The sequence below is a fragment of the Coregonus clupeaformis genome, chromosome 36 (assembly GCF_020615455.1).
Source record: "Coregonus clupeaformis isolate EN_2021a chromosome 36, ASM2061545v1, whole genome shotgun sequence".
Lineage (NCBI taxonomy): Eukaryota > Metazoa > Chordata > Actinopteri > Salmoniformes > Salmonidae > Coregonus > Coregonus clupeaformis.
This window is the reverse complement of record NC_059227.1, coordinates 13,233,683-13,256,129: the sequence shown is the minus strand read 5'-3', so window position 1 is coordinate 13,256,129 and position 22,447 is coordinate 13,233,683.

Genomic DNA, 22,447 nt, shown 5'->3' with positions numbered 1-22,447 from the left:
TAATGGATAAAAATCGTCAGCACTCTATATCTTGAATTGTACAATCACACTGGATGTTTTTAAGTGGGAAAAAACTAAAATGTAACGTTCAAATAAATTATCTGCACTCACAAATATGATTATTGCATTTATTTATACAAACACAAGTCTACTGCACTTATACCGAGTGGAGTAGGTTGGGGGGTGGGGGAGGCAGGAGGTGGTGGTACACGTGCATGCGCATGCACGCTTGTAAGCACGCACCCACAGAATATAGATGTTTAGACTGACAACTGCCATGTGCACACAATCCCACTATAAAATAAGCAGTACTAAACACACACACACACACACACACACGTGGAGCAGATACACATGGCCTGCCCTTGACTTGGACCGGGCCTCATCCTTACCTGAGCTCCCTGAAATGAGGGTGATCGATGAGGGAGGACAGCTCTCGAGCCTCACTGCACATACTGATAAGCAGGGCAGAGGAGACAATCACTCTTCAGGAGTTTCAGCCTCCCCCTCTCTTAGGCTCTCCCTTCTTTTCACTTAATTTCGCTCTCTCTCCTCTTTCTTCCTGTGTCTAATGTACTGTATCTCCGCCTTCCTTGGCTGCTCTCTCAAGAACCTCAAGGAGGGCTAGACCCCTGCTTGTTTTACATTTGTATACATGGGGCATGATTATGTCTTGAGTTCATATGCATGACACATTGCAAAAATACTATGCATATTATGCATAAAATGGATAAAATGTCATCATCATTTGTATAGGGTATGGTGGCCATTGGCTCTACTTATCCCAAGGCATACATTGGCTGTCACTGCCTTTTCTCTCTTTTCCTCCGTGTGTATCTATCTGTCCCTCCCTTCCTTCTCGCTCTCTCTGTCTCCCTTCATCTTTCTTTCTCTCACATTCGCTGTAGGCCATAGAGCCAAGTATCAAGAGGCTACCACTGCTCCTGCGGCTACACAGACACACACACCTTCCTTCCTTTGGGATCCCTCGTAGTCGAGTATGATTTCCCTCCAGGTATCACAGGTCCGGGTTGTGTTGTGGCTGGCCATGGTTCCGATGATGGCTGAATAGGCCAATGCAGTGACCTGCAGATTTTGTCACAGTGGTGGCAGGGATGGTTCATCTTGTGGCCAGGGCTTGTTTTTGGCACCGGTGTCTGTCCTATGCGGCGTGCTCTTTTCCCAGCTAGCGTTATCTTATTTCGGCCTCGAAGAGTTGAGTTCCATTAGTGATTTTGGTCTTCCGTGAGGATCTGTCAAGGGCATGGATTTCCCAGTTGTTTGGATCCATAGGGAGGAGTAGGTTAAGTTGAGCCACCCCTTGTTTCTAGGAAACCATACACAAAATATTTCGGAAGAGGTCATCATTTCATGGAGTCTTTGAAGGAAGAAACCACATGGAAAAAGTATTTTCACAAAGTAAAATTCATTTATTATGTTTCATAATACTAGTATCTAAATCAAAATAGATCGTTTTAAGATTATTTGATACATCAGTTGGTGTATCTATAAGCTACAATATGAGGTCCTAAACCTAGCATGAAAGTGCATCCTTGTAGCTTCAGTGACTTCAGACTTTTCCCTCATTTTGTTGTTTTACAGCCTGAATTTAAAACGGGTTACATTTAGATTTGGTGTCACTGATCTACACACAATACCCCATAATGTCAAAGTAGAATAATGTTTTTAAATTCATAAATATTCAAAGCTGAAATGTCTTGAATCTAGTATTCAACACCTTTGTTATGGCAAGCCTAAATAAGTTCAGGAGTAAAAAGTTTCTTAACAAGTCAGATAAGAAGTTGCATGGACTAACTCTGTGTGCAGTAATAGTGTTTAACATGATTTTTTATGACCATCCTATCTCTGTACCCCACACACAATTATCTGTAAGGTCCCTCAGTCGAGCAGTGAATTTCAAGAGACAGACAGAGACAAATTCACCTTTCAGCAGGACAATAACCTAAAACGCAAGGCCAAATATACACTGGAGTTACTTACCAAGACAACATTGAATATTCCTGAGTGGCCTAGTTACAGTTTTGACTTAAATCGGCTTGTAAATCTATGGCAAGACTTGAGAATGGCTGTCTAGCAATGATCAACAACCAACTTGACAGAGCTTGAATAATTTAAAAAAGAATAATGGGCAAATATTGTTCCATCCAGGTTTGCAAAGCTCTTAGAGACATACCCAGAAAGTCTCACAGCTGTAATAGCTGCTAAATGTGATTCTAACATGTATTGACTCAGGGCATTGAATACTTATCTAATCAAAATATATTAGTGTTTTATTTTCCATTCATTAAAAATAAATGTTCAAATTTTTCTTCCACTTTGACATTACAGAGTATTTTGTCTAGATCGTTGACAAAAATGACAATTCAATCCATTTTAATCCCAATTTGTAGCACAACATAATGTGGAAAAAGTCAAGGCGTGTGAATACTGTATTCAAGGTGTGTGAAGGCACTTTATGTGGACTAATATAGTCCAAATGTATACCTTGGGGTAAGTAGAGCCAATGGCCACCATACCCTATACAAATGATGATGACATTCTGTCCATTTTATGCATAATATGCATAGTATTTTTGCAATGTGTCATGCATATGAACTCAAGACATAATCATGCCCCGTGTATACAAATGTAAAACAAGCAAGGGTCTAGCCCCCCTTGAGGTTCTTGAGAGCAGCCAAGGAAGTGAGAGAGGGAAGAAGTCCATTTGAGCAGCAGCAAGGGATGAAAACATTTACTGAATGACACTGAAGAGGTACATTGACAAAAAAGAAAATGAACATGTACTGTACCTGTGCTAAAGAGAGGCTATGATAGAGTAGCAGAGGAACACAAGGTCTTGTCTGATGACAGACTCTGAGCTTGCTAAACATATTAAGAATCTCGCTGACCATTTTCATGGGCTTAGTACATTTACATTTACATTTTAGTCATTTAGCACTTACAGACTTACAGTTAGTAGCCTCAAATGCAGAGAACTTGCCTTCGAATTGGCACATCGACACAACATCCCTGTCCCAGACAACTAATCAAGAAATGGAAGGGTAAGTGATATTGAACAGCGAGATCTATATCTGAATGTAGGAATACATTTAAGATATACAATATACCACACCCCCATTCCATGAATTAAACTTTGACCTACCAGCACCATCACCCACTGTCACAGGACACCATCACCCACTGTCACAGGACACCATCACCCACTTACCCCAAGGCGGCTCAAATTACCCTGTCCCTATGCCCAATTTACCCCATACCCAGGGTAAGTTGTGCCAAGAGACAACTTTTTTTGGACAAGCTATGTTTTTAAAACGGCTATGCTTCATGAATTCTAATTAATTCCAGGGATACACAACATCCTGAAATATATGTAGATATCTTTGTTTGAAAGAATACTATATTTCCCTTGACATAGTGATGCTGAATGTAAGAAATCACTCAACATACCCCACTCTCCCTTATTTCTTGAGGTGTGCTTTGAGGTTGTCATGGAAATGTTTTTTCTGACCTCCAGGGGCACTGGATCCATCCCTGAACTGGGAGTAGAAGACCTGTTTAGGAAACCTTGAGTTGCTCATACTCACGGGGTGACCTGCCCATCAGAGTTGATGTTTCACAATTGTGGCTTCTATACTGGAGGAGTTGGTTCGCTCCAGGACTTGGTTTGTCAGTCTTCCCAGCTGATGAATGTATTTTCCTGAGGCAGCGTTGGTGGACTTTTACGAGGGGATTGATGTGTTTGCGATACGCTGTCCAGGTTTCCGCACTGTATAGCAGGGTAGCAATGATCATGGCATTATAGACATCCACTTTGGTCCTGGTGGTAATGTTGTGATGCTAAGCCAAAGGCGGCGAGCAATCCTATGTTGGATTACAATATTGCTGGAGAGGTGACTACCTAGGTATGGGAAACTGGGAACGTAGCTTAGGGCGGCAGGTAGCTTAGTGGTAAAGAGCGTTGTGCCAGTAACCGAAAGGTCGCTGGTTCTAATCCCCGAGCTGACTAGGTGAAAAATCTGCCGATGTGCCCTTGAGCAAGGCACTTAACCCTAATTGCTCCTGTAAGGCGCTCTGGATAAGAGCGTCTGCTAAATGACTAAAATGTAAATGTATAATATTGTTGGCAGTGATCTTTGAGGGTGGCAGGTGTGCTCCCGGAGCATACTGGAAGAGGATCTATGTTTTGCTGGTATAGAGTGTTAGACCCATCCTGCTGTATGCTTCTGTGAATATGATGACAATGACCTTGAGGTCAGCTTCCGAGCAGCCACTGACTTGGGGGAGTCTGCTCTCTGTCAGGTGGAGCATTGCTGCCAGGAAGATGGAGAAGAAGGTTGGTGCATTGATGCAGCCTTGCTTTACTCCAGTCCTTACCTCAGGCTAGATTCAATCAGATTCACACTCAGCCGACTCCTACGTAGATGTTGTTTTGATGTGTCGGAGGTGGAACTGCGTTAGAGCTGTCAAATCCACAAGCGGCTCCCGGCATTATATCTATCGCGGACATTCCCATTGGTCACATTAGTATAAGTCCCATGCTGGAATGTGTGATGTAATCTACACCTTGATTAGGCCGATAGAAAACCTCATTATTTTGCATTTAATGATTTTCAATTTGAGTGTCATTATTTCTATATAGCCTACACTTTCTCCTTCTGAACTTCTAGAGCGAGTGGGACGTGTGTGGCTTTGTAACAATGACCACACAAGCAGCCACTCACCAATTTGACAGCTCCAACACAGTTTCACCTCTGACATATCGCCTAAATAAAAACATATTATCGGGTTAACGCTGAACTGATTGAATCTAGGCCCTTGATTGGCTTTGTGGTTTAACCACCAGAGAGAATGACAGCCTTCATACTGCCATGCAGGAGGCAGAGGATGTTAACACATTTTGAAGGGCAGCCAGATCTCATGAGGATTCTCTGCAGTGCCTCATGGTTAACAGAGTCAAAGTTCCTCTGCCGGGTCGAAAGCCACTCTGGGATTCAGGGAGGGGTAGGAGTCTGTTAAGTAGGATTCTCACGTATTTTACCTTCTGTGTGTGTGTGTGTGTGTGTGTGTGTGTGTGTGTGTGTGTGTGTGTGTGTGTGTGTGTGTGTGTGTGTGTGTGTGTGTGTGTGTGCGCGCGCACACTGGTTTCCACTCCTATTCCTCTGTGAATTAGCTAATTAGTCTTTCATAATTTCGTTCGATAAGACTAAATCGTTGGACATTTGAGAACATTAAGGCCTTGACTAAAAAATGCTATAGTTATACTGTACCTATTTCCTGATTGCAAATTACAACGAGAACATGTATGAGTAATTATGAACATGGACACTTAACAAAAAGAAAAAAAAAGCATATAGGAATCACGTGTCTACAGAAGTGTAAGAGTTTAACAGGAAAATATTGAAAAGAACAGGGGAAGAGAGTCCTGCCTTGGGAGAATTGGGACAGGTCCTTGTAGAGTGAGGCCTGCTAAAAATAAATACACTCATCCCCTACCTCCATAAGCACACACAGTCACACACAATCACACAAGTACACATATTTACAGTATGTGTAGAAAGTGACTATCATCTCAATATTTTTCACCAGGTTGCTTGGGGGTGAAGTTTCCTCTAGGTACAGATCTAGGATTAGCTTCCCCTCCCCCAATCCTAACCTGAACCCTTGGGGAGGAAAATGCAAAACTGACCCAAGATCAGCATCTAGGGGCAACTTCACCCTACTCCCACCATGTGGTCTGGTCAATAATGCAGACACACTACAAATCTTTCAACCACCACACAAAAACCCTTAGCTAAAGAGGTCGGCCCACCCTTTGAAGGAGTCTAATGTGATACAGCACTACAAGGGGCACCTCAAACAAAGGGATCGGTTACCAGTATGATCAAACGGAGAGGGGTGAAAAAGAGATAACATCTGAGAGGAAAGAGGAGGACAGGTGGCGGTAATGCAGTTAGAGAAGCAGACATTTGCAGTGTCGTGTTACTGCGTAGGTCGGATAGCAACCTTTAGGGAACGTGATTCTTTCATTGACCATATTAACTTTGTGAACGCATTTTGGCACTGAAGAGTGGCGGTGTGGTCAAAAGTGTAGCCCATGCGGTAACATTTTATTTGGATAGTCCATCTGTACTGTAGATGCTCAACAGACTATCAGTAAAATGTCAACTACCTACTGTATCTACTAACCCTAACCTTAACTCTTACCCTAACCCTTATTCTAAACCTAACCCTAACCCTAACCGTAACATTAGCAAGCAGTTGCTTATCAACAGATAGTTTGTTGATAGTATGACTATCTGTAGAGCATCTACAGATGGACTATCCGCCCGTGCTACCAGAAATACCTCCTTCCCTTCTACCTAAGGCCCTATAAACACTCAAGTTGTACAGCTGATGTACTATGCATTTGGCACAACCGTTGTGATACAACAGAGTTTTTCGGCACAAAAATAATTACACGAGTGTTGGAGATAAGCACAATGGCTGTGTGAACTTTTCTGTGCAGACAAACTTTCCATTGTATCACAAAAATATCAGTTGTATCAGAACCATTGTGTCAAATACGTTGTACATCAGTTGCACAACCTGAGTGTGTACAGGGCCTAAAAGAACAGTGAAAGAGATACATGAATAAGTCCTCCGTTAAGAGGCCCATATGGTTTTCAAATTCAATTTACTATCTTGCCGTTTGACGTTTTGTGTTTAGAGTTGCTCTTAGCCACAAGCTAATTCTGTCTGTCTGCCTTACAATGAACTCCAAAAAACTGTGGGTCGATGAAGACAAAAACCAACATGAACCCCCCCAAAAAATCATTGTACAAACCAGCTGAGCTGACAAAAGCTAATTAATTAAATGTTTTTTATGCAAGATTTGACGTACATGACTTCTCTGTTGAGTGTGATAATGTGACTCCATTGTTATTGATGATTGTGTTCTTAGGTTGGAAATCAACCCTATAGTTGTCACTAGAGTCTTCAAGCACACCTGTATGTATAAGGCAACAGGTCCTGATGGCATCTCTGCTTTTCTTCTAAAAGCATGTGCAGAGGAACTTACTACTGCTTGGTGCCCTATCTTTCAGAAGCCTGTAGACTCCCATACTGTCCCATCTCTGTAGGAAAAGGCCATTATCACTTCAGTCCCCAAAAGCCTTGTCCAAAAGAAATAATGACTACAGACCTGTTGCTCTGACTCCCCCCCCCCATTGTAATGAAGTGTTTTGAAAAGATAATGGTGTGCGAGCTCCGTTCAGATGTGAACCCTGTGTTAGATCCTTATCAATTTGCCTATAAGCAAAGTCGTGGGACTGATGATGCAATCAACACCATAGTGCATCTCATTGTTAAGCATCTGGAAAACCCCATGGCCTAGACTGTTATTTATTGATTTCAGTTCAGCGTTTAACATGCTACAGCCACATGTCCTACTCAGCCAGTTAAAGTAGATGGGTGTTAACCGCTACACCATTAGGTGGTACCGCTTATTCCTGACTAGCCATACTCAACAGGTTAGAGTTAACAGTACCCTCTCTGAGTCTAGATATTAGCACTGGGGCCCCACAGGGTTGTGTGAGTTCTCCCATCTTATCGCACTATACACAAATTAATGCAACACCAGTAATTCCGATAATTGTAACGTCAAGTTCTCTGATGATTCCGCCATTCTTGGTCTGATGTATAAAGATGCTGATTCTACTGGGTACAGGTCAGAGATTCAAAGGTTTGTCAAGTCATATGATGAGCACCATCTCATCCTTAATGCAAATAAATGTTTTTTTACTCCAAATCTGTGGATGTCCACAATGCCAACTTAACACATGTTAGTTGGTACCAGTACCTGGGTGTACATATGGACAATGTGCTGAGCTGGAGGGTCCAAGTAGAGAATGTCTGCTGCAGAGTACAACCAATGCCTCTATTTCCTACGTAGACTCTGGGTTTTTGGAGTTGTACCAGAAGATAATGCTCCTGTTCTACCATGCGGTCATAGAGAGTATCCTGAGATATGGCATCATAGTCTGGTTTGGCAATTTATCAGTCCAACTGAAATCTCAAATTGCCCGCCTGATACAAACTGTCATGAAGGTCATGGGTGTGTGGCAGCATCCCTCCCTGCAGACTATTTTTGAACAGACTGTTACGACAAGCGCAGAAAATTATTTTAGATCCCTCTCATGTACTTCACTCTGAATATCAGCTCCTCCCCTCAGGCAGACATTATAGGGTCCCCACATGTAAGCTGAACAGTTATAAACACTCCTTCATTCCCATGTCCATCAAATACCTGAACAGCAATAACTAAAGCTGAGCTGTGTTACCATGCCACTGGCAGAGGAAGGGAATGTACAATGTATGTGGCTATATGAGAAGTGTACAATGTGTATGATAAGGGTAACGTGCAATGTATGTATTATGTTGAGTGTGTAATGTACAGTGTCTATTTTGTATACAGCAGTACCGTGTGTCAGAATCCCTGTTTATACCTGGTTCTAACCAATGGTTTTATATACACTAGATGACTGATAAGGACGCTGTGTTGAAGCCACCGTGCATTCATCTTGGCACTACCCCACCGTTGTAAAAAAATATTTTTGGAAGCTATAGAAATGCATTTATTAATGTCTACATTGGTTTTTGCCAAATGTATTATATTACAGACACCTTAATGAATACTTGTAAATTATACTATGTGAGCTAAACATACAAATTAAACATTAATATATACACTACCAGTCAAAAGTTTTGACAATCCTACTTATTCAAGTGTTTTTCTTTATTTTTACTATTTTTACATTGTAGAATAATAGTGAAGACATCAAAACTATGAAATAACATAAATGGAATCATGCAGTAACCAATAAAGAGTTAAAAAATCAAAATATATTCTATATTTGAGATTCTTCAAATAGCCACCCTTTGCCTTGATGACAGCTTTGCACACTCTTGGCATTCTCTCAACCAGCTTCATGAGGTAGTCACCTGGAATGCATTTTAATTAACAGGTGTGCCTTCTTAATGTGTTTGAGCCAATTACAGTGCCTTGCAAAAGTATTCATCCCCCTTGGCGTTTTTCCTATTTTGTTGCATTACAACCTGTAATTTAAAATTGATTTTTATTTGGATTTCATGTAATGGACATACACAAAATAGTCAAAATTGGGGAAGTGAAATGAAAAAAACTACTTGTTTCAAAAAATTATACAAAATAAATAACGGCAAGGTGGTACGTGCATATGTATTCACCCCCTTTGCTATTAAGCCCCTAAATAAGATCTGGTGCAACCAATTACCTTCAGAAGTCACATAATTAGTTAAATAAAGTCCACCTGTGTGCAATCTAACATGATCTGTCACATGATCTCCGTGTATATACACCTGTTCTGAAAGGCCCCAGAGTCTGCAACACTACTGAGCAATGGGCACCACCAAGCAAGCGTCACCATGAAGACCAAGGAGCTCTCCAAACAGGTCAGGGACAAAGTTGTGGAGAAGTACAGATCAGGGTTGGGTTATAAAAATATCAGAAACTTTGACCATCCCACAGAGCACCATTAAATCCATTATAAAAAAATTGAAAGAATGTGGCACCACAACAAACCTGCCAAGAGAGGGCCGTCCACCTGTAGCTCAGTTGGTAGAGCACGGCGCTTGTTATGCCAAGGTAGTGGGTTCGATCCCCGGGACCACCCATACACAAAAAAAAATGTATGCACGCATGACTGTAAGTCGCTTTGGATAAAAGCGTCTGCTAAATGGCATATTATTTATTATTATTATTAAAACTCGCGGACCAGGCAAGGAGGGCATTAATCAGCGAGGCAACAAAGAGACCAAAGATAACCCTGAAGGAGCTGCAAAGCTCCACAGCTGAGATTGGAGTATCTGTCCATAGGACCACTTTAAGCCATACACTCCACAGAGCTGGGTTTTACGGAAGAGTGGACAGAAAAAAAACATTGCTTAAAGAAAGAAATAAGCAAACGTTTGGTGTTCGCCAAAAGGCATGTGGGAGACTCCCCAAACATATGGAAGAAGATACTCTGGTCAGATGAGACTAAAATTTAGCTTTTTGACCATCAAGGAAAACACTATGTATGGCGCAAACCCAACACCTCTCATCACCCCGAGAACACCATCCCCACAGTGAAGCATGGTGGTGGCAGCATCATAATGTGGGGATGTTTTTCATCGGCAGGGAATGGGAAACTGGTCAGAATTGAAGGAATGATGGATGGTGCTAAATACAGGGAAATTCTTGAGGGAAACCTGTTTCAGTCTTCCAGAGATTTGAGACTGGGACGGAGGTTCACCTTCCCGCAGGACAATGACCCTAAGCATACTGCTAAAGCAACACTTTAGTGGTTTAATGGGAAACATTTAAATGTCTTGGAATGGCCTAGTCAAAGCCCAGACCTCAATCCAATTGAGAATCTGTGGTATGACTTAAAGATTGCTGTACACCAGCGGAACCCATCCAAGAAGAATGGGCAAAAATCCTAGTGGCTAGATGTGCCAAGCTTATAGAGACATACCCCAAGAGACTTGCAGCTGTAATTTCTGCAAAAGGTGGCTCTACAAAGTATTGACTTTCGGGCGGTGAATAGTTATGCACGCTCAAGTTTTCTATTCTTTTGTCTTATTTCTTGTTTGTTTCACCCCAAAAAATATTTTGCATCTTCAAAGTGGTAGGCATGTTGTGTAAGTCAAATGATACAAAACCCCCAAAAAGCCATTTTAATTCCAGGTTGTAAGGCAACAAAATAGGAAAAATGCCAAGGGGGGTGAATACTTTTGCAAGCCACTGTATATGGAATGTTTTGTAAATCATCTCTAAGAAAACAGTGTGTGGGTGTGAGAGGGAGTGTTTCTATCCAGTAGACATAACCTGCCATCCAATCAATGCACTTGTTACGGTATGCAGATGGACAAAAGGCAATCAGTATGCATGAACTTGCATAAGGGGTGTGTCTGAAGGGTTGTGAGGATCTGTCATAAAGGTATTGGAATGTCTGTATTGTTCAAGACAATGGAAGGAATTCACTGGCTCTTGGTCTAACACTCTCCCTCTCTTTCTCTCTCGCACACTCTCATTCCATCGGTTTCGTTGTGGATGATGAGCCAGTGTGTGTGTGTGTGTGTGTGTGTGGGTGTGGGTGTGCGGAGCGCAGTCATACGAGAGAGACAGAATTTGAGAATGAAATAAAACACATATCTCTATTATCGCCATCTCTATGATCGAAATGCGTTCTCTGGAGTGATTAATCATTCTTCACCATCTTGCAGTCCGACGGATTAATCTGGGTTTGGTGGATGGCAGGAGAATGCTACCTGCCCCAATGCAGTGTGCCAACTGTAAAGTTTGGTGGAGGAGGAATAAAGGTCTGGGGCTGTTTTTCATGGTTCGGGCAAGGCCCCTTAGTTATTATAATTATTATATTATTATTATATTATTATAATTATTATATTATTATTCCAGTGAAGGGAAATCTTAACGCTACAGCATACAATGACATTCTAGAAGATTCTGTGCTTCCAACTTTGTGGCAACAGTTTGGGGAAGGCCCTTTCCTGTTTCAGCATGACAATGCCCCCCGTGCACAAAGTGAGGTCCATACAGAAATGGTTTGTCGAGGTCGGTGTTAAAGAACTTGACTGGCCTGCACAGAGCCCTAACCTCAACCCCATCGAACACCTTTGGGATGAATTGAAACACTGACTGCGAGCCAGGCCTAATCGCCCAACATCAGTGCCCGACCTCACTAATGTTCTTGTGGCTGAATGGAAGCAAGTCCCCGCAGCAATGTTCCAACATCTAGTGGAAAGTCTTCCCAGAAGAGCGGCTGTTATAGCAGCAAAGGGGGGATCAACTCCATATTAATGCCCATGATTTTGGAATGAGATGTTCGATGAGCAGGTGTCCACATACTTTTGGTCATGTAGTGTATCATCCATGCAAGGATGAGAGCGAACGTATTTTTGAATTAGATGCTATTGTGCTCAGAGAAGGGAAAGAAAACAATTGAAACTGTACCTACATCCATTACAGTGGGGAAAAAAGTATTTAGTCAGCCACCAATTGTGCAAGTTCTCCCACTTAAAAAGATGAGAGAGGCCTGTAATTTTCATCATAGGTACACGTCAACTATGACAAACAAATTGAGGAAAAAAAATCCAGAAAAACACATTCTAGGATTTTTATAAATTTATTTGCAAATTATGGTGGAAAATAAGTATTTGGTCACCTACAAACAAGCAAGATTTCTGGCTCTCACAGACCTGTAACTTCTTCTTTAAGAGGCTCCTCTGTCCTCCACTCGTTACCTGTATTAATGGCACCTGTTTGAACTTGTTATCAGTATAAAAGACACCTGTCCACAACCTCAAACAGTGACACTCCAAACTCCACTATGGCCAAGACCAAAGAGCTGTCAAAGGACACCAGAAACAAAATTGTAGACCTGCACCAGGCTGGGAAGACTGAATCTGCAATAGGTAAGCAGCTTGGTTTGAAGAAATCAACTGTGGGAGCAATTATTAGGAAATGGAAGACATACAAGACCACTGATAATCTCCCTCGATCTGGGGCTCCACGCAAGATCTCACCCCGTGGGGTCAAAATGATCACAAGAACGGTGAGCAGAAATCCCAGAACCACACGGGGGGACCTAGTGAATGACCTGCAGAGAGCTGGGACCAAAGTAACAAAGCCTACCATCAGTAACACACTACGCCGCCAGGGACTCAAATCCTGCAGTGCCAGACGTGTCCCCCTGCTTAAGCCAGTACATGTCCAGGCCCGTCTGAAGTTTGCTAGAGTGCATTTGGATGATCCAGAAGAGGATTGGGAGAATGTCATATGGTCAGATTAAACCAAAATAGAACTTTTTGGTAAAAACTCAACTCATCGTGTTTGGAGGACAAAGAATGCTGAGTTGCATCCAAAGAACACCATACCTACTGTGAAGCATGGGGGTGGAAACATCATGCTTTGGGGCTGTTTTTCTGCAAAGGGACCAGGACGACTGATCTGTGTAAAGGAAAGAATGAATGGGGCCATGTATCGTGAGATTTTGAGTGAAAACCTCCTTCCTTCAGCAAGGGCATTGAAGATGAAACGTGGCTGGGTCTTTCAGCATGACAATGATCCCAAACACACCGCCCGGGCAACGAAGGAGTGGCTTCGTAAGAAGCATTTCAAGGTCCTGGAGTGGCCTAGCCAGTCTCCAGATCTCAACCCCATAGAAAATCTTTGGAGGGAGTTGAAAGTCCGTGTTGCCCAGGGACAGCCCCAAAACATCTCTGCTCTAGAGGAGATCTGCATGGAGGAATGGGCCAAAATACCAGCAACAGTGTGTGAAAACCTTGTGAAGACTTACAGAAAACGTTTGACCTGTGTCATTGCCAACAAAGGGTATATAACAAAGTATTGAGAAACTTTTGTTATTGACCAAATACTTATTTTCCACCATAATTTGCAAATAAATTCATTAAAAATACTACAATGTGATTTTCTGGATTTTTTTTTCTCATTTTGTCTGTCATAGTTGACGTGTACCTATGATGAAAATTACAGGCCTCTCTCATCTTTTTAAGTGGGAGAACTTGCACAATTGGTGGCTGACTAAATACTTTTTTTCCCCACTGTATTTTTCATCCAATTTGACACAACTGTAGCAGCAGTACGAGTTACTTGCTGTATTAGGCTTCCCATAGTTTCCTAGGACAAACTCAGAGAATAAGGTCTGCACAGAAAGCATGCACAGAAAGCATACACTCATCCTACCCCCAACACACGTACACGTACACGCACGCACGCACGCACGCACGCACGCACGCGCACACGCACACGCACACGCACACGCACACGCACACGCACACGCACACACACACACACACACACACACACACACACACACACAAAGACACCAACAAATATACACAAACACACACACTAAGCAAACATCCAACCTAACTTTCTGAGCATGTGTTTTGGGTGGAGATAGCAGCCTGCATCCTGGAGGCAGGAAACAGGGTCAGGATGGAGGCGGGGCTAGGGACAGAGGTCATTGGCTTATAATATCCCCATCCCTGACACTTGTAGTAGGTAGAAGTTGCCCTTAACCACTGATACAGGGTCAGATACTGTATAGTTTCATAATGTTTCATAAGGTTAGATTTGGAGGCAGTGGTTAATCTGATCCTAGATCTTTGGTTAGGAGCAATTTCTACCTGGAGCCTGTAACCTAATCATGTACTGTGTTCTGTACAGCTCCTAAACTCACTCATTTAGGCTGGTATCCTGAAAATGTGACTCATTTTCTGCCACTCTGTTCAGCCTGTGTGTGTGTCAGTGTTAATTTTGGCAGCTATTTTAGATGTAGTTTTAGGCTTAAAATATATTTAAGTCACATTTTAGTCATTTCATCCTTTGTTAGTTTTAGTTATTATCAGTTGACTAAAACTCTGGAAAAATGTCTTGTTTTAGTCAGTCATTTCAGTCACGTTTTAGTCAGTGCATTTTCCATTAAATTATTAATATTTACCTCTAACTTCCATCATGTGCACATTCAGATAGCCTTGTCCAGCTAGGCCTACTATCCCCTCATATACTGTAGCTGGCACATCATTTTCTTTATTTTTTCTTTATTTGATTTTTTTAGGGGGTTGATCAGCTTTTATATAGCTAGCACATTGCTATTGTGGCAGACTGTAACCAATGCCAGCCATGATTTACCATATAGACTACAAACCTTGGCTTCAGGTTAAACAATTTAGGCATACAGCTCTTTTTTCTCCCAATCATAACCTTGCGATGGGGGTAAATAACAGTGCTTCCCTCAAAAGGAGGGGAATCTGAGCTTTCCAATAATTCCAGAGTTATTACTTTTCTCCTAATATTCAGCAAATAGCATGAATGTTTCCTTCTTTTTTTTTTACACAACTTGCGAGAGCAAATGCAAATGGGAAAATGTTGCTTCTAATCTGATGTGATCAAAGCAAAAATAGCCTACATGAAAGTAAACATTATTGTTTCTAGTTGAGGTCCGTTACAATTGAAGTGTCCTGGCTTGCTGGCTGCGCATTAGTTAAAAAAACTGATGAGTGACTGAAGTGAATCAGTGACCTCCCGGGAGCTGTGTAGGAGACCTGGGCAGATCAGCTCAATCACACTGTGCAACTGAAAGACGTTAATTCTGCCAATGAGAGGATTGCATTACATATTCTACAAAGGCATGCATGCTTATGATTGGACATAACAGATGAAAAGGAGCTTCATGTCCAATTGAATGTCCATTAGTCCCATCTGGAATTCTCATCTCGTCACATTTCCACCAACTAAAATAAAAACCAATTTGTTACAGTTATGTTTTTTTCATGGCATCTCATCATTAGTTTTCGGCAGGAAAAATAGGTTGTGATTAATATTTTTCATCATAGTTATTGTTGACAAAATTAACACTGGTGTGTGTGTGTGTGTGTGTGTGTACTTCTACTCTGCCAACAAGCCAGTCTCCGGTTTGGTTTAAAATCGCATCGCATTCATTTTCTGTATTCCATTGTATTAATTATCTTGTCCGACTGACTTTTTTCACTTTGTATTTTCATGTTGTTGTTTTTTATCGACGGCTCCGAAAAGGGTAATGGAGCAAAATGGGTGCAGCCGACAAGTGAAAACAAAACAAGAGCAAAAGCGGAAAACGTCAATGCTGAATCTCCTCTCAATAGAGTTTAATTGGAGTCAAAACAGAGCTATAGACAAACAACAAGCGAAAAGAAAATACTCACTTTCATTATCTACCGACTGGCTGTTCTAGCAACTGGAAAATCCAACCACTTTTTTTCCACTGACTGGGAAAAATAATTGTGGTAGCATGTGTTCTTTTTGTCACAGATGAATTGGACAATCTCAACAAATCAATTGCTGCTGCATGCTGTGTGGCCGCCATGACTGTCATGACACGAGCAGTCTGTAATGCCTTGTCAGTGTGCTGTCTCTGGAGACTGCATGGTTGTCCTGATCGTTTGTTACCTCTGATGCTTAAAAGCTGCCATTAGAGATGTCAATCCCCCACTACCCCCTCTGAAACCCCCCTTGAGGGGATGCATCAATGTAATTAATGGAAGGGGGAATGTGGGGGGACTTTAGGGGGGGTTGGTGCCCCGCTAAAGGAGATAAGAGAGAGGGGGGATGATTGGAGCTCAGCTGGGGGAGCTTGTGTGTTGTAATCATGAGGATTAGGGAGATTTGGGGAAATGTTAAAGGGGTCATCGTGCTTCCCCATAGGCAGACATGCACTCAGACACACACACACACACACACACACACACACACACACACACACACACACACACACACACACACATAAACAAACACACGCATATGCAGGCACAGGCTTACAAACACACTCATACACACACACACATATGCAGGCACAAAAATACACACACATCCTCTCTGCACACACGCACACGTAAATTCACAGCAAAAGCTCTTACACACACATGTAACACTAAAACAGACGCCCTTCACACACCATTTGCACATGAAAATGTGGTGTTTGTGCACACATCATAAGTCACATCCACACATTCATTAACTTGAAGGTTAACATGCTCAAAAGGAAAGGCACACACACATACACACTCCCCACCTGCAAATAGCTTAAAAAGCTGATGGATGGCTGTAACCACAGGCCATAAGGGTTCTATTTTTCTTCGTCAGTGCAAGCCCCTCAAACGTGATTACCCCTGATTAATACCTGTCCCAACCGCGCTATTCATTACGCGCCACTCTGTCCCCAATGGAAGCCCATCATCACACCGGAAAAGCATCCCTCAGGGCTTTTTTAGTCTGTTCGGATTCGATATGCCATCAGCAATAGCCTCCTCATGCTTGCCCCACATGGTTGTGTTTGACGCCGCGGTGTCTTTCAAATTGTCCTGTGTTTAAAATTGCAGTGATGAGCACAAATGGGCTTCCACAGGGCTAAATTGAGGGTATCGCAGACAACTTCTGCGGAACTCCACAGTGCTTTATCTCTACGCCCCCAGTATGTCAGTGCTGTGTTTGGGAAAATTATATGATGTGATGGATAGAAGGGATGTGACAATAGGTTGTCACGTTGAATTTCAGCACTTAAAGTGATAACAGGGTAGTCGATAAAACAGATGATTCCCTGAAGCTTGGTCTGTTGGGGTCAGAAAGTGTTCTGAGTGGCCTAAGGTGGCCTAGTGCAATGTTTCCCAATTCGGGTCCTCGAGTACCTTCAAAGGTATACATGTTTGTTGTAGCCCCGGACAAACATGCCTGATTCAACTCATCGAGGACTTGATGAATAGTTGACAAGTTTAATCAGGTGTGCTTGTCCAGGGCTACAATAAAAATGTGTACTGTTATAATAATAATAATATTATAATAATAAGCTGCTGCCTCTGGAACATATATGCAGTATGGGTTCAAATGTGGCCCACTGCTATTTCAGCTACTTTCTCCATCTTTCCTCTCTCTATCCAATAAACAAAAATACAAGAGAAGTGGGACTACCTTACTACTTTAGAAAAATTAAATAAGTAAGAGGTCTGAGACACTGGCGGGTGAATAAAGGCGCTCGCATCCTAGGTTCGGTTTGCTCCTAGCAGATCTCAGCTAGGTGAAGCGAACGTCTGTGCCTCGCATATTCCCTTAAAAGACCTTGAAAAACAAGAAAAAGGTGGGAATATTACTTTGTCCCTCTTCAGACAATGTAGCAACAACATAGACAGTATACACTTCCTCAAAATATTCTGAATTAATCTAAGATAAACCAAGAAATGTGTGATTATATTGGACTTTTTTGCCGAGCATGTTGTAGTCGCACAATTTTACATCTAACTAAGATGTTTGGTGGAGTATTTCCCCTAATTAGTATGTGTATAAGTGTTCCCTCTGTTCCCCTTGTCTTTGTGAGTGATTGTTTCTTTTTGAGAGCGAGTAGCTCGGTTGATTTGTTATTGCCAAGGTGGAATATTTCCCTTGTGATAGTTTCGTTTTGACGCTTGGTGCGTTTTATTTATGTAAACGGAATAAACTCTGGACTTCAGTGTTTTACCTCCTGCGCCTGACTCCTTCATTCACACCTCATCACAGAATCACTCACCCGCTGAATGGAGTCAGCAGGAGAAGACCGCATGCCTGGAGTTGTGGATCCAGGATCCAGGAGCATTCCACGATGCTGGCCAGCTTGGGGGAAGCGATGGATCAGGTTCTTCAGGTAGTACAACGCCTGGAGAGTAGAGGACCCGATCTATCGAGACCAGCTGGTCAACCGGATCCAGCCACCTACACCCCAGCCCCTGGAGGGATCCAGATATCCCGGCCACCGCCGTTTGATGGGATGGCAGCGCGATGTAAGGGATTTCTGCTCCAACTAGAGTTGTATTTCTCCAGCATCAGGCCGGCGCCACTGGAGCGGGAGAAGGTATCTGTCCTCGTTTCCTGCCTTTGTGGCAGAGCCCTGGAGTGGGCCAACGCAGTGTGGAACAAGGGAGGTGCCGCGTTGCAGGACTACGGGGAGTTTGCTCGCCTCTTTCGGTCCGGTTTCGATCACCCGCCTGAGGGTCGAGAGGCGGGCGAACGACTTGTCCATCTGAGGCAGGGGATGAGGACCGCACAGGACTACGTGCTGGAGTTCCGGACGCTGGCAGCGAGGTCTTGGTGGAACGAGCGGTCCCTGATCGACCATTTCCGGTGCCACCTAAGGGAGGACGTCCAACGGGAGCTAGCCTGCCGTGCCGTGATGCCATGTTATCGTTCTCCCAAGTGGTGGACATGGCCACCCGGCTGGACAATCTGCTAGCAGCCAGAGGACGTCCTGGTAGGCGTCTGCCCGTTCCCACTCCGGACGACTCTGACCCCGAGCAGATGGAGCTGGGGGGAGCCGCCGGTCGAGAGAGCGCAGGAGGACAGCGACAGTGCCACTCTGGTGGCACGAAGGGACAATCCAACTCACGTCGCAGTCAACGTTCCTTTGGGTCTGGAGGCGGTAGGCAGGGTACTCACGCATCACCCCAGGTAACGAACACCCAAACTTGTTCAGAGCCCTTTGCGGCGCACTGTACCTTATCTATCTCCTTTCCCAATCACCTGGTTGTTTCCTAGTGTAAGGCGCTAGTCGATTCAGGGGCAGCTGGGAACTTTATGGACAGGGCATTTGCACGCCGTCAAGGCATTTCATTGGTTCCCCTATCCATTCCACTCCCCATCAGAGCACTTGATAGTGACGGTACCTCGATTTGGCGCACGCATTCTCTAAGATGCGTGCGACTAAATTACCATCTCATCGGGAGGGGGATTGTGCGATAAACCTTCAGGTAGACGCTGTACCTCCCAGGAGTCATGTGTATCCCCTGTCGCAGGCTGAGACGGAGGCTATGGAAACACTTCACCGAGTCCCTGCGCCAGGGGTATATACGTCCCTCCACTTCACCTGCTTCCTCAAGTTTCTTCTTTGTGAAGAAGAAAGATGGTGGTTTACGCCCGTGCATTGATTATCGACCACTGAATAAGGTGACGGTACGATTTAGGTATCCTCTTCCCCTCATTCCTTCAGTGATTGAGTCAATGCATGGGGCCCATTTTTTCACCAAATTAGACCTCAGGAGTGCCTACAACCTGGTGCGTATTCGGGAAGGGGATGAGTGGAAAACAGCATTCAGCACAACATCGGGGCATTATGAATACCTGGTGATGCCCTACGGTTTGATGAATGCTCCATCCGTTTTCCAGTCCTTTGTGAACAAGGTGTTTCGGGACATGCTTGGTCGCAGTGTGGTGGTCTACATCGATGACATCCTGGTGTATTCCTCTAGAGCATGTGTCCCTGGTTCGCAAGGTACTGGTTTGATTCCACACTCTCATACATTCCGGGTACGAAGAACGTGAAGGCAGACACACTGTCTCGGCTGTATGACACAGAGGAGAGGCCCAGAGACAACACCCCCTTACTCCCGGCCTCATGCATTGTGGCGCCTGTAGTATGGGCGATGGACGCGGATATAGCGCAGGCATTACGCACAGATCCATCTCCACTGCAGTGTCCAGCGGGCTGCAGTACGTGCCTGCGCTTATCCGTGATCGTCTGATCTACTGGGCACACACGTCACCCTCCTCTGGTCATCCAGGTATCGGTCGTACAATGCGCTGCCTGACCGAGAAGTACTGGTGGCCTACCTTGGCTAAGGACGTGAGGGTGTATGTTTCCTCCTGCTCAATGTGCGCCCAGAGTAAGGCACCTAGGCACCTCCCAGCGGGTAAGCTACAACCTTTACCAGTTCCACAACGACCATGGTCTCACCTTAGTATTGATTTTCTTACTGATCTTCCCCTCTCCCAAGGTAACACCACTATCCTGGTCGTTGTGGATCGCTTTTCGAAGTCCTGCCATCTCCTTCCTCTGCCCGGTCTCCCCACAGCCCTATAAACTGCGGAGGCTCTGTTTACTCACATCTTCCGGCACTACGGGGTACCAGAGGATATAATGTCCGACCGAGGTCCCCAGTTCACATCTAGAGTCTGGAAGGCGTTTATGGAACATCTGGGGGTCTCGGTCAGCCTGACCTCTGGATTTCACCCCGAGAGTAATGGGCAGGTGTAAAGGGTCAATCAAGATGTAGGTAGGTTCCTGCGGACCTACTGTCAGGAGTGGTCGGTGTTCCTGCCATGGACAGAATACGCTCAGAACTCTCTCCGCCATTCCTCCACTAACCTAACACCCTTCCAATGTGTTTTGGGCTACCAACCAGTCCTGGCACCGTGGCACCAGAGCCAGACTGAGGCTCCTGCGGTGGATGACTGGTTTCGGCATGCAGAGGAGACTAGGGACGCTGCCCACGTTCGCCTCCAGCGCGCTGTGCGTCGTCAGAAGGCGAACGCTGACCGCCACCGCAGGGAGGCCCCGGTTTTCGTACCGGCAGATCGGCTCTGGCTCTCGACCCGGAATCTACCCCTCCGCCTGCCCTGCCGGAAGCTGAGCCCGCGGTTTGTGGGGCCGTTTAAAGTCCTGAGGAGGAAAAACGAGGTTACATACAGGTTGTTACTCCCCCCTGATTACCGTATTAACCCCTTGTTTTATGTGTCTCTCCTCAGGCCAGTGGTAGCTGGTCTGCTCCAGGAGTCTGAGGTGCGGGAGGTTCCTCCACCTCCTCTGGACATCGAGGGGGCCCCGGCGTACTCGGTCCATTCCATACTGGATTCGAGGCGTTGGGTGGGGGGCCTTCAGTATCTCGTGGAGTGGGAGGGGTACGGTCCGGAGGAACGGTGCTGGGTCCCAAGGAGGGACATCCTCGATCCCTCCCTGTTGAGGGATTTCCACCGTCGCCATCCGACTCGCCCTGCTCCGCGTCCTCCTGGCCATCCCCAAGGCCGGGGTCGGCGCACTGCTGGAGCCGCGCGTCAAGGGGGGGTACTGTCACGACTTCTGCCGAGGCTGCCTTCCCTCCTTGTTTGGGCAGGTTTCGGCGTTCGTCGTCACCGGCTTACTAGATACTGCCGATCCCATTCTCATCACTCCACTTGTCATGTCTTGTCTTGTCAATCACACACACCTGGTGCTCATTCCCCTAATTAGTATGTGTATGTGTTCCCTCTCTTCCCCTTGTCTTTGTGAGAGCGAGTAGCTCGGTTGAGCTACTCTTCCATTTGTTATTGCCAAGGTGGAATATTTCCCTTGTGATAGTTTCGTTTTGACGCTTGGTGCATTTTATTTATGTAAACGGAATAAACTCTGGACTTCGGTGTTTTACCTCCTGCGCCTGACTCCTTCATTCACACCTCATCAGACCAATCACTGACAAAGGGGCGTAGACTTTGGCTACCGAACTTTGATTTGCCTAAAGAAACAATGTAGTGTGCGCGAACAGTCGAAAAAACCCTGCTGAACTCCAAAACTAACAAAAACGTCACAAAATTGTTTCGACTGGGAAGCATGCATAAACTGTTTCGACTGAGAAGCATGCGACAGGCTTTGCTTCTCATAGTCATCAGCCATTCTGATGACTGGGCACCATGCTGCCTGGTCCTGCCAAATTGAACGGTACAATATCAATGCATTGATATTCATGGAGTAAATGTCATACCTGGTAGATCTGAGAAATGGTATAAAGCTCTTTTTATTACTTTATTGAGCATCTGACTCAATATTAGGCCCGCTGTTTGCAAGTGTGTGTGTGTGTGTTGGTGTATGTGTGTGTGTGTTTGTAGCGGCAGTTTTCTTTATAGTATTTTCCCTAACATGAGCAAATCAAATCACATTTTATTTGTCACATGCGCCGAATAGAACAGGTGTAGACCTTACAGTGAAATGCTTACTTACAAGCCCTTAACCAACAATGCAGTCTTAAGAAAAATAGAAAAACAATAGAAAAATAACAAATAATTAAAGAGCAACAA